We start from the raw sequence: 12,068 nt of genomic DNA, 5'->3' as shown, positions 1-12,068 counted from the left end.
TCTAGAAATATTTAACTACTTCATATCCCTGCCTTTACTGTTAATTTTTTTCTGTTTTATTTTCGGTTTGGGGAGTAACTCCACAGACACAGAACGTTTGCTAACCACATAATGCTCTGCACTCAGCAATGCCTTGAAATATCCTACAGTTATCTCACCCGTTGGCACTCAGGGGTATCCAACACCGACACATGACATTGCAGAAGTTAAGTTACTAATGTCCTGTCTACATAAGATAAGTATCCCTTAATTGACTAACATCATTTTCTAGTTACTGCTAATAGAATCACTACAGGTTCTGCTTTATTCACCATTTTTTGCGAAATAACCACCATTTTTAAAAAAATCTATATTTGTGCTCATGCCACTTTTTGTCCCAGAGAAGTGTTTGTTTCTCTTTCAAGCCCTGCTTAAAAATATCCCTTCCAAAAAAAAAATTCTTGAAATGACTTTGCCTCCAAAGGTTCCAGCTCAGGACCTCTGTCTTTGGGCTTGCAAGTGTCCTCTGACGTGTGTGTGCGCACAGAGGGTGGCAAGACCAAATTAATATTTGTGTCATGGATGCCCATAACTCTTGCTGGGCACTTGAGGTGAAAGTAGATGTGCCATTAAAGATTTTCTTTAAGGGGCACCTGGGTGGCACAGCGGTTGAGCGTCTGCCTTTGGCTCAGGGCGTGATCCCAGCGTTATGAGATCGAGCCCCACATCAGGCTCCTCCGCTATGAGCCTGCTTCTTCCTCTCCCACTCCCCCTGCTTGTGTTCCCTCTCTCGCTGGCTGTCTCTATCTCTGTCGAATAAATAAATAAAATCTTTAAAAAAAAAAAAGATTTTCTTTGGAGCTTCAGGACATTCAACCCACAGAGTCCCTGGGGTCTAGCCCCAAGATGATCTTCTTGATTGAAAGATGATGAACAGAAACCAAACTCTGGTCAACATCTTGTTCAGTAGTTCTCCATTATATACCCATTAAGTTCTTCCTTCTCTTCTCACTTTTTGAAAATTTTACTGGACTTACTTTCTAAGCTTTAAGCACCTCGTCTGTTGACTACTCCATTTCCACAACACAGACTTGCTTCTCCTCTCCAAAGTTCTTCCTCTGGTTCATGCCCCATGCATTCCGTTCCCACCACTGGAATTGCTACTCAAATAATCTTCTCCTTTAGTAACAGACATGGATGGTCCATTAAAATAAGACCTACAGCACCATAACATTAGATCTGAAATTATTAGAAATATAAGTATAAGCTTATCGGAAACAGTACCAGGATAGCAAAGAACAAGAAGAAAAATAAAAATGCTAACTTCCCATAATAAAACAGATTGAATGTCCTTATTCTGCTATATCTATGCAGGAAGATCAAGAGACTCAATAAATGACATTTTCTCTTGAACCCTCATAAATAAACATTTCTTTTCAAATGGTTTCTCAGAATGTACCCTGCAGTACTTTTCTGTTGTTGGCTTCCTTTTCGTCCTCTCTAGCAGAAGCTATTTATCTTCCCATCTCCATCTATTACTACGTGGCCAGGTTATGACATTCTGGGAGCACTGCCTGAGCTCTGGATGGGACACTTGAGCTCTGAGAAGACTGGAGCAAGGCAAAAGGATGGCATCTTTCCCAAAGGGTTGAAGGAGAGGGAGATGCAGTTGGCTATCAATCCCTGCTGGACTTACTGTCATTATGAAAGAAAGAGAGGTAGATGAGTGAGGAAGGGGACAGGGAGGAATGAAAGAAAGAAAAGAAGGAAAGAAAGAAAGAAAGAAAGAAAGAAAGAAAGAAAGAAAGAAGAAAAGTAAAGGTAGGAAGGGAGGGAAAGGAGGGAAGGAAGGAAGGAAGGAAGGAAGGAAGGAAGGAAGGAAGGAAGGAAGGAAGGAAGGAAGGAAGGAAGGGGGGAAAGGGGGAAGGTTTCTCAGACTTGGCACTAGTCACATATCCTTGGCTGGATAATTTTTTGTTGTGGGGGCTGTCCTATGTATTATAGGGTATTTAGCACCATTTCTGGCTTCTACCCTTTAGGTCCCAGAAGTAACACCCTCAATCCAATTTTGACACCCAAAATTGTCTCTACACATTGCCAATGTCCCCTGAAGGCAAAAATGCCCCCAGTTTGAGACTCACTCAACTGCTTGACACGTTTTAGTTCTCTAAAAGGAATTCAGAAGAAAAGTTATATATAAATTTCTCTAAAACTGATACTTAAGAATTACTAGAAAAATACATTCCAGACAAAAAATCATGCACTGCATTACAAATAGGATAAGACGGTCCATAGAATATACATATTAATGAACGAGATATTTACTATGTAGAACAAAACCAGTAAAGAGTACGATGCTGTGTGCCGTGGCAAACCACATGAACCATACTAACCATATGACTGTCTTTCTCAAGCCCGTAGAAGAGATTTATACCTCCTCCCTTTTTATAGAATAATCTAGCTATATATCTAGAGTGTTGAGGTTTTTTATTTAGAAGATTGTTTCTCTTAGCTACTAAAATTCTTATGGCATTTTTATTACCGTAGTCAATGTTTGTTTATTGTAATGCTAATGAACGCTTTTGAGTTTGGTTGAGCTTTTCCAGTAGGATGGTTGAAGAATGATTTTAACAATGGAAGTTTGCAAAGAGGTTGTCATCATGTTGTCTAATTTTTCTGGGTATTTTGAATAAACGTCTTTAAAATTGCTGAGATATTATGCTCTAGAAAATGACTTGAGTGGTCTGTAATAACAGCTTTTCATTTGGGTTATGAGTCTTAATATTCACTTACACATCAACTCTAGTAGTTTCAGAAATGCTATTATGAGCCATTTGGAATTGCAAAAGCGTTCATAAATAAATGCATACTAGAATAGTTCTAATTGGCTGGATAAGTAATGTACATTTAAAAAATTAAAATAAAATAATATCGACATGCATACACACTTTGGTTAAATAGAGTAAGTGTCCTTCGAGTCATTCAAATACATTCTTCATCATATTGAGTGAGCCTTTCAGAAATGTTGCTTTTGCATTTTACAGCAAATAGTAAATAGTACACGAGAACCAGCAAATGCCAGGAATAGGAGTAAAGATTTCAAATAAAAAGAGAAAATTACTTGATTATTTTCACGAAGAGTAAAAATTCAACACCTGTTGCCATTTGGTTTTCAAGAAGCCTTATTTATGAAGGACATTGAAGTGAAAAATATACAAAGGAATCAGAAACTTTTTTATTACTTTGTATTCAGCACGGTAGTGCTTGGAAAGAATTGAATTAGATTACATAGACCGAAAAAGAATTGAGTAATCGCTACTTCTTTTAGTGTCTTGTATATTCAGAACCTTTACAACGGAAGAAATAACAAATATCCTTATTTTCTGGAATCAAAAATTTTCAATCCACATCCCCTCCTCCCATGATTCAAGAATTCTGAAGTCTGTGTGAACCACTCTGCCACTTCTTGTCCAGATCCTTGTGGTCCTTTTCACGGCAAGCATATGCTTTAGTTCTGTGCCAGGTGGGACCGTGGAAATCTGTGTTGAGTCCTAATTTCCATTGGTACAGAGGCAGTCATCACTATCTGAGGTCCTACCTGGCCCTAGTGTGTTGGTACAAATGGAAAACAAAACTCCTTTACTGGTCCATCAATACTTATGTCCTCTTAGGCTCAGAATCTGACCACCTCTGCTATCCTTTCAGATGCTCACTTCCATTCCTCCCCTTCCTGATCAGTCCCATCTCCTTCTGGAATAAAGATTTCAAGATGGCTTCGGATGGATCTTTAAAGTAGCTATCAACTACCACTGGGGCAAGCGAAGCTAGAACCAAGAGGTTTAGCTTCTCTTTCATTCTTTCTATTCTCTCCTAACAGTGAGAATAAATCAATATTTTAATAGGTCTATAAATTTTATATATTGCCTCTACCCATATTTTTTTATTGCTCACAAAACTCTTGCAACACACATTGCTATTCTACAGACTGAGAATGACGCTGAGGAAGTCCAGTTGTCTTGCCCAAGGTCACAAAACTAGAAGGCGCAGCAGAGCTGGAATCGAAACCCGACTCTGTGACTCAAGCCTCTCCGAATCGGTGAAAGTTTCTCAGATTGAGTGGATGAGCGATGAAGGACAAGGTGCTATTACGGAATTTAACCTTTGATGACTGCAGAACAAGAAGGTCAGTGCCAGTATTTAGTAACTGTAGTAGGCAGAATAAAGGCACCACAAAAATGCCCCCATCCTCATCCCCTGAGCCTGTCAGTATGTCAGGTGACAAGGTAAAAAAGAACTAAGGTTGCAGATGGAGTTAAGGTTGCTAATCAGCTGACCTTGAGATGGGGAGACTATCCCACATGATCACAAGAGTCCTTAAACGCAGATGAAGAAAACAGAAAAGTGAGTGTCGGTGTGATGTGATAGAAGGACTCAATCAGCCACCGCCAGGTGGGAAGATGGAACGAAGCAGGCAGCAGATCGAGGATACAGGCAGCTGGTAGGAGCTTAAGAAGCCAAGAAAATGGAGACTCCCCTAGGGTTTCTAGAAAGGCATGACGCTCTGCGGACACCTCTATTTTGGCGCAGTGAAGGCTGTTCTGCTCTTGGGAATCCCAGAACTGTAAGGGGATACCTTGTGTTGTTTTTAACCACTAAGTGTGTGATAATTTGTTAGAGTAGGCATAAGAAACCGTAACAGAGTCTATATCAATTTTATGGTTTTAAAATATTATAACCAAAATTAGCAAATAATGCACCAGGAAAAAAAGATTCAAAGAAGTTAGTATTCTGTTATCATTAAGAAATTCTCAGCCCAGGGGTGCCTGGGTGGCTCTGTCTGTAAGTTAAGCGTCTGCCTTCGGCTCAGGTCGGCTCAGGTCATGATTCCCGGGAAACTGGATCGGGCCCCATAGGACTCCCTGCTCAGTGGGGAGTCTGCTTCTCCCTCTGCCCCTCCACACCCACCCCTTGCGCTTTCTCTCTCTCTCTCTGAGATATATAAAATCTTAAAAAGAAAAAAATTTCTCAGGCCAAAGACAGACTAAAAATATACAAAGTTTCCTAAGTTTTTCTTTTTTACATTTATTCAAGCATATAATTATTCAATCAGCAATTATTTATGGAACACCTATTATTAACTTGGTGTTGAGGAGATTGATGGGGGGCAAAACAGACAAAGTTTCCGTTCTTCATAGATTTCTGATCAGAAAAGTCTCAAAACTTATTTCATTGAGTGTTATTTTATATGAAAATTGGGCACGTAGAATGAGAGTTCCAAAAGAAATTCACAGTCAAGTGAACTCCGGATCCAGAGGGGACATGCTAAAGACGTGGGCTCAGCCCCAGTGCCTCTCTTCTGGTTCACCCTTTCAGCCGCGGAGCTCAGCGATGCTTCTTGTTTTCTCTTTTCCAGAATCACTGTGCGATCTCCTCCTTGTTCCTCAAGATGAGTCCTACAGTGGATTTGGTCCTGACAGGCTTTCCTCTTTCTTGCTGCTTCAATATCTTTTACTATTTTCACTGATAACCACTGAATTACAATAATTTCAACACCAAAGCCGAGAGGGAAAATGTAAAAGCCTACAATGTTCTTACAACTGTAGGCTTTGACTCATTTTCTGTAAGAAGGCATTCCCCTGGCTACTCGGAGAGGGGTTCGGATAGTAACTGTCCACATAATTAAGACCTAAGTGTGAATTCAAGGTAGAACAAAAGCTACCCTTTGACCTGAAATGGGCAATTGTGTTTTTCAGAGGTTCTCCCAAGGGATGACATTCAAATTCACTATGGGGCTCAATAATTATGCCCTTTGGGGATTTCCTTTGTAGGACATCAATTAAAGGGCAATTCTGGGAGGCTTAGGTCAAGAAGGCAGTTTTCAAACTAATTTTGACGATAATCCAGAAGAAAAAAGTCGATTTTTAATTTGTGATCCATTATGCACTCATAACTGAAACAAGAGTTCCATAAACAATACTTATCCCTTATACCAAACGATGTACTTTAATTTTTTAAATTCTAGTTGATTTTAATAATGCTGGCTGGTCACAAGCGGTAATTTTCAAAGCGCTGCAATGAGCTATCATTGGGATTGGTCGCACAACTTGACTAACACAGTCCTCACCATCAGTAAATCTGGGTATGAGTCCTGGCTTCAACACCTTCTCAGCTGGGCGAGTCAGTTCAAGTTATTTAACGTCTCTGATTGTGCTTCCCGTTATCCCATTCGCGGAGATTTATGTTATCAGAGAGGAGTGGCGGGGTCCTGAGATCCTACAGTACGACGTACAGCGTTTGTTCCTCGAGGGCATGATTTTCATGTCTTCTGTTCCCTGGTGTATTCAGTGGTGTGCTGAAGTCAGCTTGCACAAGCTCACAAGATTTGATTCTGTACATCTTCTCCCAACTCTTCATTCAGAGACAATCTGTTGATAACTGGAAATCAGCCCTCCTGAGAGTAACCAGAGAAAACAGCCTGTGCTACAAATCAAGCCCCGCCACCACCACCCCGGCCATTATTAAACATTTACTAACACACCCCCCAAACACTTGTGACAGTGCTTGACCAGGTGGCTCTTAATAAACAGTCATAAATGAATCAATGGAAAAATGAATATAAAACATTTAATAACAACAAGTGATATCACCATCAGGAAATATATGTTAATAGAAATGGCCTTGGGGACTGCTTTGTTGAAAAAAGAGTGACCTAAGAAATGGCCTCTAAGGAAGTCTTTCCAATAAAATAAATGGTGTCAAATGACCTCATTTCCTGTTTTGTCTCTGTAGAACCAGTGAGTTAAATGGTGATTTAAAAAAAAAAAAAAAAAAGCCATTATGATTTCTTGAATAGCTTCCCCCTCCATTCCCACCTTTGTCTCAGCTGTAAGGAACTGACTTCTAAAATGTCAAAAATCAATTATGTTGTGCAGCAGACAAAACCCATATATAATTTGTACACGTTTTCTTCCAATGGTGATGAGAAGGTGGGAAGTTTGCAGACTAGGACTAACTCTTTAGGTGAGAATAATGGAGAAATAAAAACCGTTTCCATTCAGCAATACACACTATCCACTTAAAAATAAAATAGAAAATAACATCAAAGCATATTCTGACCCTTCCTTGTGTCTCCTAAGACTTGCTTCCCACATATTATCACCTTCTCCAGGAAGACTTTTTTTTTTTTTTTCCGGAGAAAGAATGAGTGTCCCTCTCCTGTGGGCTTCCATGGTTTAATATATGTGCTTGGGTGTATATACTATATATTTATCATATAAAGCACAATATAATTGCCTGTAATTACCTGTCTGCCCCCACATGAGCAAGTGAAGTTTAATGACTTTCTTTTGTTTATAATTTGACACTCAGAGTAATGATTCTACCTTCTAGAGTGCCTGGCATATAATAGGAGTTCAGTAATGTTCACGGAATTCATGATCAAATTATACATTCATCAGTTAATGAATAGTGCTTTATACCTTAAAGGTAAACTCGAGACTTTGGAAAAACTAAACAGAAAGAAAGAAAGAAAGAAAGAAAGAAAGAAAGAAAGAAAGAAAGAAAGAAAAGAAAGAAAGAGAGAGAGACAGGGGAGAGAGGAAGGAAAGAAGGAAGGAAGGAAGGAAGGAAGGAAGGAAGGAAGGAAGGGAGGAAGGATAAGGAAAGGAGATTATTTCTTTGAGCCCAAACCATGCCTGTTTCTCTTCAGACTTAATGATGAGATGTATGATGGCCGTAAGCTGTTTGGTGTTTGTTCCAAGGCATGAGGGAGGACAAGGATTCCATGCATAAACTAACTCTGGGGGGAAATTCAGTGGCAAATGAGCAGAAATAGTTATGCCTCCAACATTCATTGCATAGTCAAATAGTTCTACTGAACAGATACCTGGTTGAGTTTCTTTAGAATCTCTGCTGAAAAGTTATATCCACTTGCTTAAATCTTGAGGACTCAGTAATGTTTGACTAAATCTCACTCAGAAACTAGTTACATCCATTTTCATTGTTTGAATACATTCATTCAGGGGTTGTTTATACTCATTTATATTTAAACACAATTAGATACAATGAATAGGAAGGTCAAACAAATACGTTTTCACTAATATTTAGTTTAAGAGATACACGCAGAGATTAAATGGCAAAACAAGTAACTAAGCCAAGCACATCATTAAATTTCACACAGCTGAACTGGGTTTCTTTCCTTTGCATTTGCTTGAGTTTATGTTAAAGAAGTATAATTTTTTGTGCCCCTTGGATTCTGCCAAATCATAGCAGCCAATAGTCACATTAAATCAATGCATATTCTTCGTCTAAGTCCCTTAGGTGCTGTTGAATTGTAATAAATGCAACTCTCTACTTCAGTGAGCTGGGCTGTGGTCCAGGAGAAAGGAAAATCTTGAATTTAGAGTCTTGGCTTATCCACTTCTCAGTAAGACATTCCAAGTTTTAAAGAAGATGCAACTAACCAGTGCATGTAAATAATGAAGCTGGAGCTTGTTTTCACTGGGCATGAGACACCATACTCAATTTGGGAAATAATTCTTTTTTGTCTTGTTATATTGCACGTTGTTGTGCCATTACTTGGACATGCCTTTTATCATATACATACATGCATCTTTGGCTCAGTACTTCCTACTGATGCTGCTGTGATTTTTTAAAAAAACTTACTTTCAAGCCAATAATCTTTTGCGTAATAACTATGGGCTTAGAAAATAAAATATACTCTCTGGTAGTGTAATTATTAGCTGTATCCCCATCAGAGAGTGGAGCCTATAAAAGCTCCCTTGGGCACATGGGTAGGGGGATTCCATGAATGGACACAGGATTTTTTGTTCTAAGCGTTTTTGTTTTGCACAAAGAATTTGTTCAGAGACTTTTAGATCAATGATTCTTAGTTTTCATTCATTTAAAAATACAATCTTGGACTTCTGAAACATTTTATGATACTTACAAGTTTAATTAGTTATTATCTTAAAATTACAGTTCGCATTCATAGAGATAATTAAATAGTAAATGTTTTATCATAAAACTTCCTATAATTTTCCCTGTTAAAGAAAAAGACTATCTCTTTGTGTTGAACTGGTAAGACAACGGATATGAAACTTAATTAAATTTGAAAACATGGTAGACACGGGAGGGGGAGTGAACAGTGGATGTCAGTCCATGAAAAAAAGCTCTGTTTCATTTCCAGTTTCAAAACACTGCACCGAGATTTATTTTAGAAGCAAAAGAGAAAAAGAAGAATGGAGCCCATTTCTTCAGTTTCACACAGACCCGAACTGTGATTGTCTCTTCTCAGCAGCTAGGGAGGACAGAGTTAAAATATCCTAAAGAGCAAGGATTGTGCCCTACTTTTTTTTCTTCCCCTAGAATCTCTTATTTATCCATTCTTCAAATATTGATTGAGTGTCTGGCTCTCCGCTAACCACTGATAATTCCGTGGTGAACTGTAGCTTCCAAAAATGGCAGCAGCACTGTCTCCCTCCCACATGTCCTTCTACAGCGTGACCTGGCTACTGCCCTGGAGTCTGATTCCTCTGCTCTTCAATTGGGCTAGCCTTGGAACTTGCTCATAACTAAGAGAAAGTGGTAGAAAGGAAAGTGCTTGAATTTGGAGGCCAGTTATGAATGACAATGCATCTTCTCCCTGGTTCTCTTGAAACTTCTCCTGGGGAAGCCAGCCAACATGCTCCAGAAGTCCGACTGCCCTGAGGCTGCTTGATGTAGAGACCACGTGTGGGCACTCCAGTCGACTGTTTTGCTGAGCACAGTCTTCCTGCAGTCCTTACCAAAACATCAGGTGTCGAATGAAGCTGTCTGGGACGCTCCAGACCAGCTGGTCTTAGTCCATGCTACAAGGAGTACGAAATTGTCCAGACGCCACTTAGATTTCTGACCTACATAATTATGGCACAATAAAATGGTGGTTGGTGTAAACTACTAGGGTTTGGGATTGCTATGCTAACAACTGCTATTAATAATAGCTAGCATCTATTCAGCTCTTCTTATGCCTTAAACACTTATTAATTTTCAGATAAGTACTAACATTATCTCATTTTCCAGAGAGGCCAAAGTAAACTTGCTCAGGATCACAGAGCCTGGAAAAGATGAATCTAGAATTAAAATGCAAGGCCTGCATTCTGAACTGCTATGCTCTGCAAAAATCCCTGGCCTCAAGGAGCTCCTAATCTGGAAGAGAAATAGGCCCATAAATCACTATAATAGAATGTGATAAGTGTCACATTATGGGCTTCATAAGATGTCATGAGAATTTGGAAGAGAGACACCATAATTCTCTGTTGAGCGGGAAGGAGATGAGGCAGAAGAGAAAAGACTCAGACTTTAAAAAGGAAAGAGAATTTGATCATGTAGATATCAGGTGCTTGAGTGAGAGAATATTGACTTTTTGTTTCTTTTTCTTTCTCTCTCTCTCTCTCTTTCCCTCCACCTCTGTAATGGCAGATAAATATGGCTGAAGCAAGAGAGACTAACAGGATGGAAAAAAATTTTTGAGGAGGCAAATGAGGAAAGGTTAGTGTGGACCATTCCATTCCATACTAAAACTTTTGCATTTGTTTTGTAAGTGCTAAGGAATCACAGGAGAAACTTTGATAAAGGAAGTAGCAAAAGAAAGCTTGCATTTTTACAATATAATTCTGGTTGCAGTGTGGAAGACGAATTGGACTGAATTTAGAAATAGGTATTCAAATACATATTTTATATGAAAGAATAAATAGATTAATTTAAATTGTAATTTGGTTTCTCTCTCTCTTTTCGCTGACTTCAGCAATTTGCCTTATCATTCACAGCAGAACAATACAGAATACACAAAGTAATACACAACCTTAGTAAAAATGGTAACTAGCTTTTATTGAACACTTATTATGTGTATTGTCATTCAATCCTAACAACAAACTACAGCGTAAGAATTTTCAGTATCTCTTTTTTATGGAGGGGGAAACTGAGGTAGAGTTTACCCAAGACTATTATAGAGTTATTTAGCAGCAGAACTGGCATTCAAGCCAAGGCAGTTCGGTTCTAATGGATACTGCAAATTCCGGGACAGAGTTTAGTAGTTGCAGACCCCAAAGCAGGTATTTTCACCTAACTTAGTAATAGCTAATATAGAGTCATGGATAGGGTGATGCTACTGTAATGGGAAGGGGCACAGGTGAAACAGAAAGTTAGGGAAAGGCTTTCCTGAGGAGATTATACATCAGAGAATTTCAAAGGATGCAGTTTGCCCTTCAAACATTCATTCATTAACTCATCAAATATTTTTGAGTGCCTTTGGTACCAGGCACCCTACCAGGAGAATAAGAGAATTCGTTTACTTACTTGTAGCGTGTAGAGTCTATGAACAAATAATTACAAATTAAAGCACGTTATGAAGGAGAAGTGCAATGTTCTATATAAGCCCCTCAAAAAGAACCCTTGCCTAATCTGAAAAGGCAAAACTTAAACCAAGTGCTAAAGGGCGAGTAAGAGTTGCTCAGGCAAAGTGGGAGAATGTGATATAGGAAGAGTATTCCAGGCAGAAGGAAAGTCATGACAGCAGGCAGAGAGATGGAAGAGCGCAAGGAACCGCATTATATCAAGTCTGATGATAGCAAAGAGAGCGTGGAGCAGAACTCTGAGTGACAGCCAGGACCTACTCCATGAAGAGTTTCATTGTATCATATGGGCTATGGAACCATCTGAAAATATTTTAAAATTTGGTTCAGTATTATGAAATTCACTCTGGCTACTGTGTGGGGAGAACGCGAGAATGGAAATGGGGCAACAATGGGAAAAGGTGGATATATTTTAAATATATTTGGGAAATATTGATGAGATTTGGTGATTGATTCCATATCAAGACTGAAAAAAGAAAGGGCATTTTAAAGGACAGTTCATCCATTTATATAAAGATTGTATGACTGGAGAGATGGTTGTACCAAACAGGGCACAAGTCCAAAAACTGGACGAGGAACAGGGAGGACTGGAGGACATGAGTAGGGGAATGGAGAGATCCTGTGTTCAGTTTGGACAAGCTCAGCTTGGGGTGCCTCTAAATTACCGAAGGTGAGAGTTAATATGGACATGTGGAGTTA

Source organism: Ursus arctos, unplaced genomic scaffold, assembly GCF_023065955.2.
Source record: "Ursus arctos isolate Adak ecotype North America unplaced genomic scaffold, UrsArc2.0 scaffold_12, whole genome shotgun sequence".
Lineage (NCBI taxonomy): Eukaryota > Metazoa > Chordata > Mammalia > Carnivora > Ursidae > Ursus > Ursus arctos.
This window is presented reverse-complemented; position numbering follows the sequence as displayed.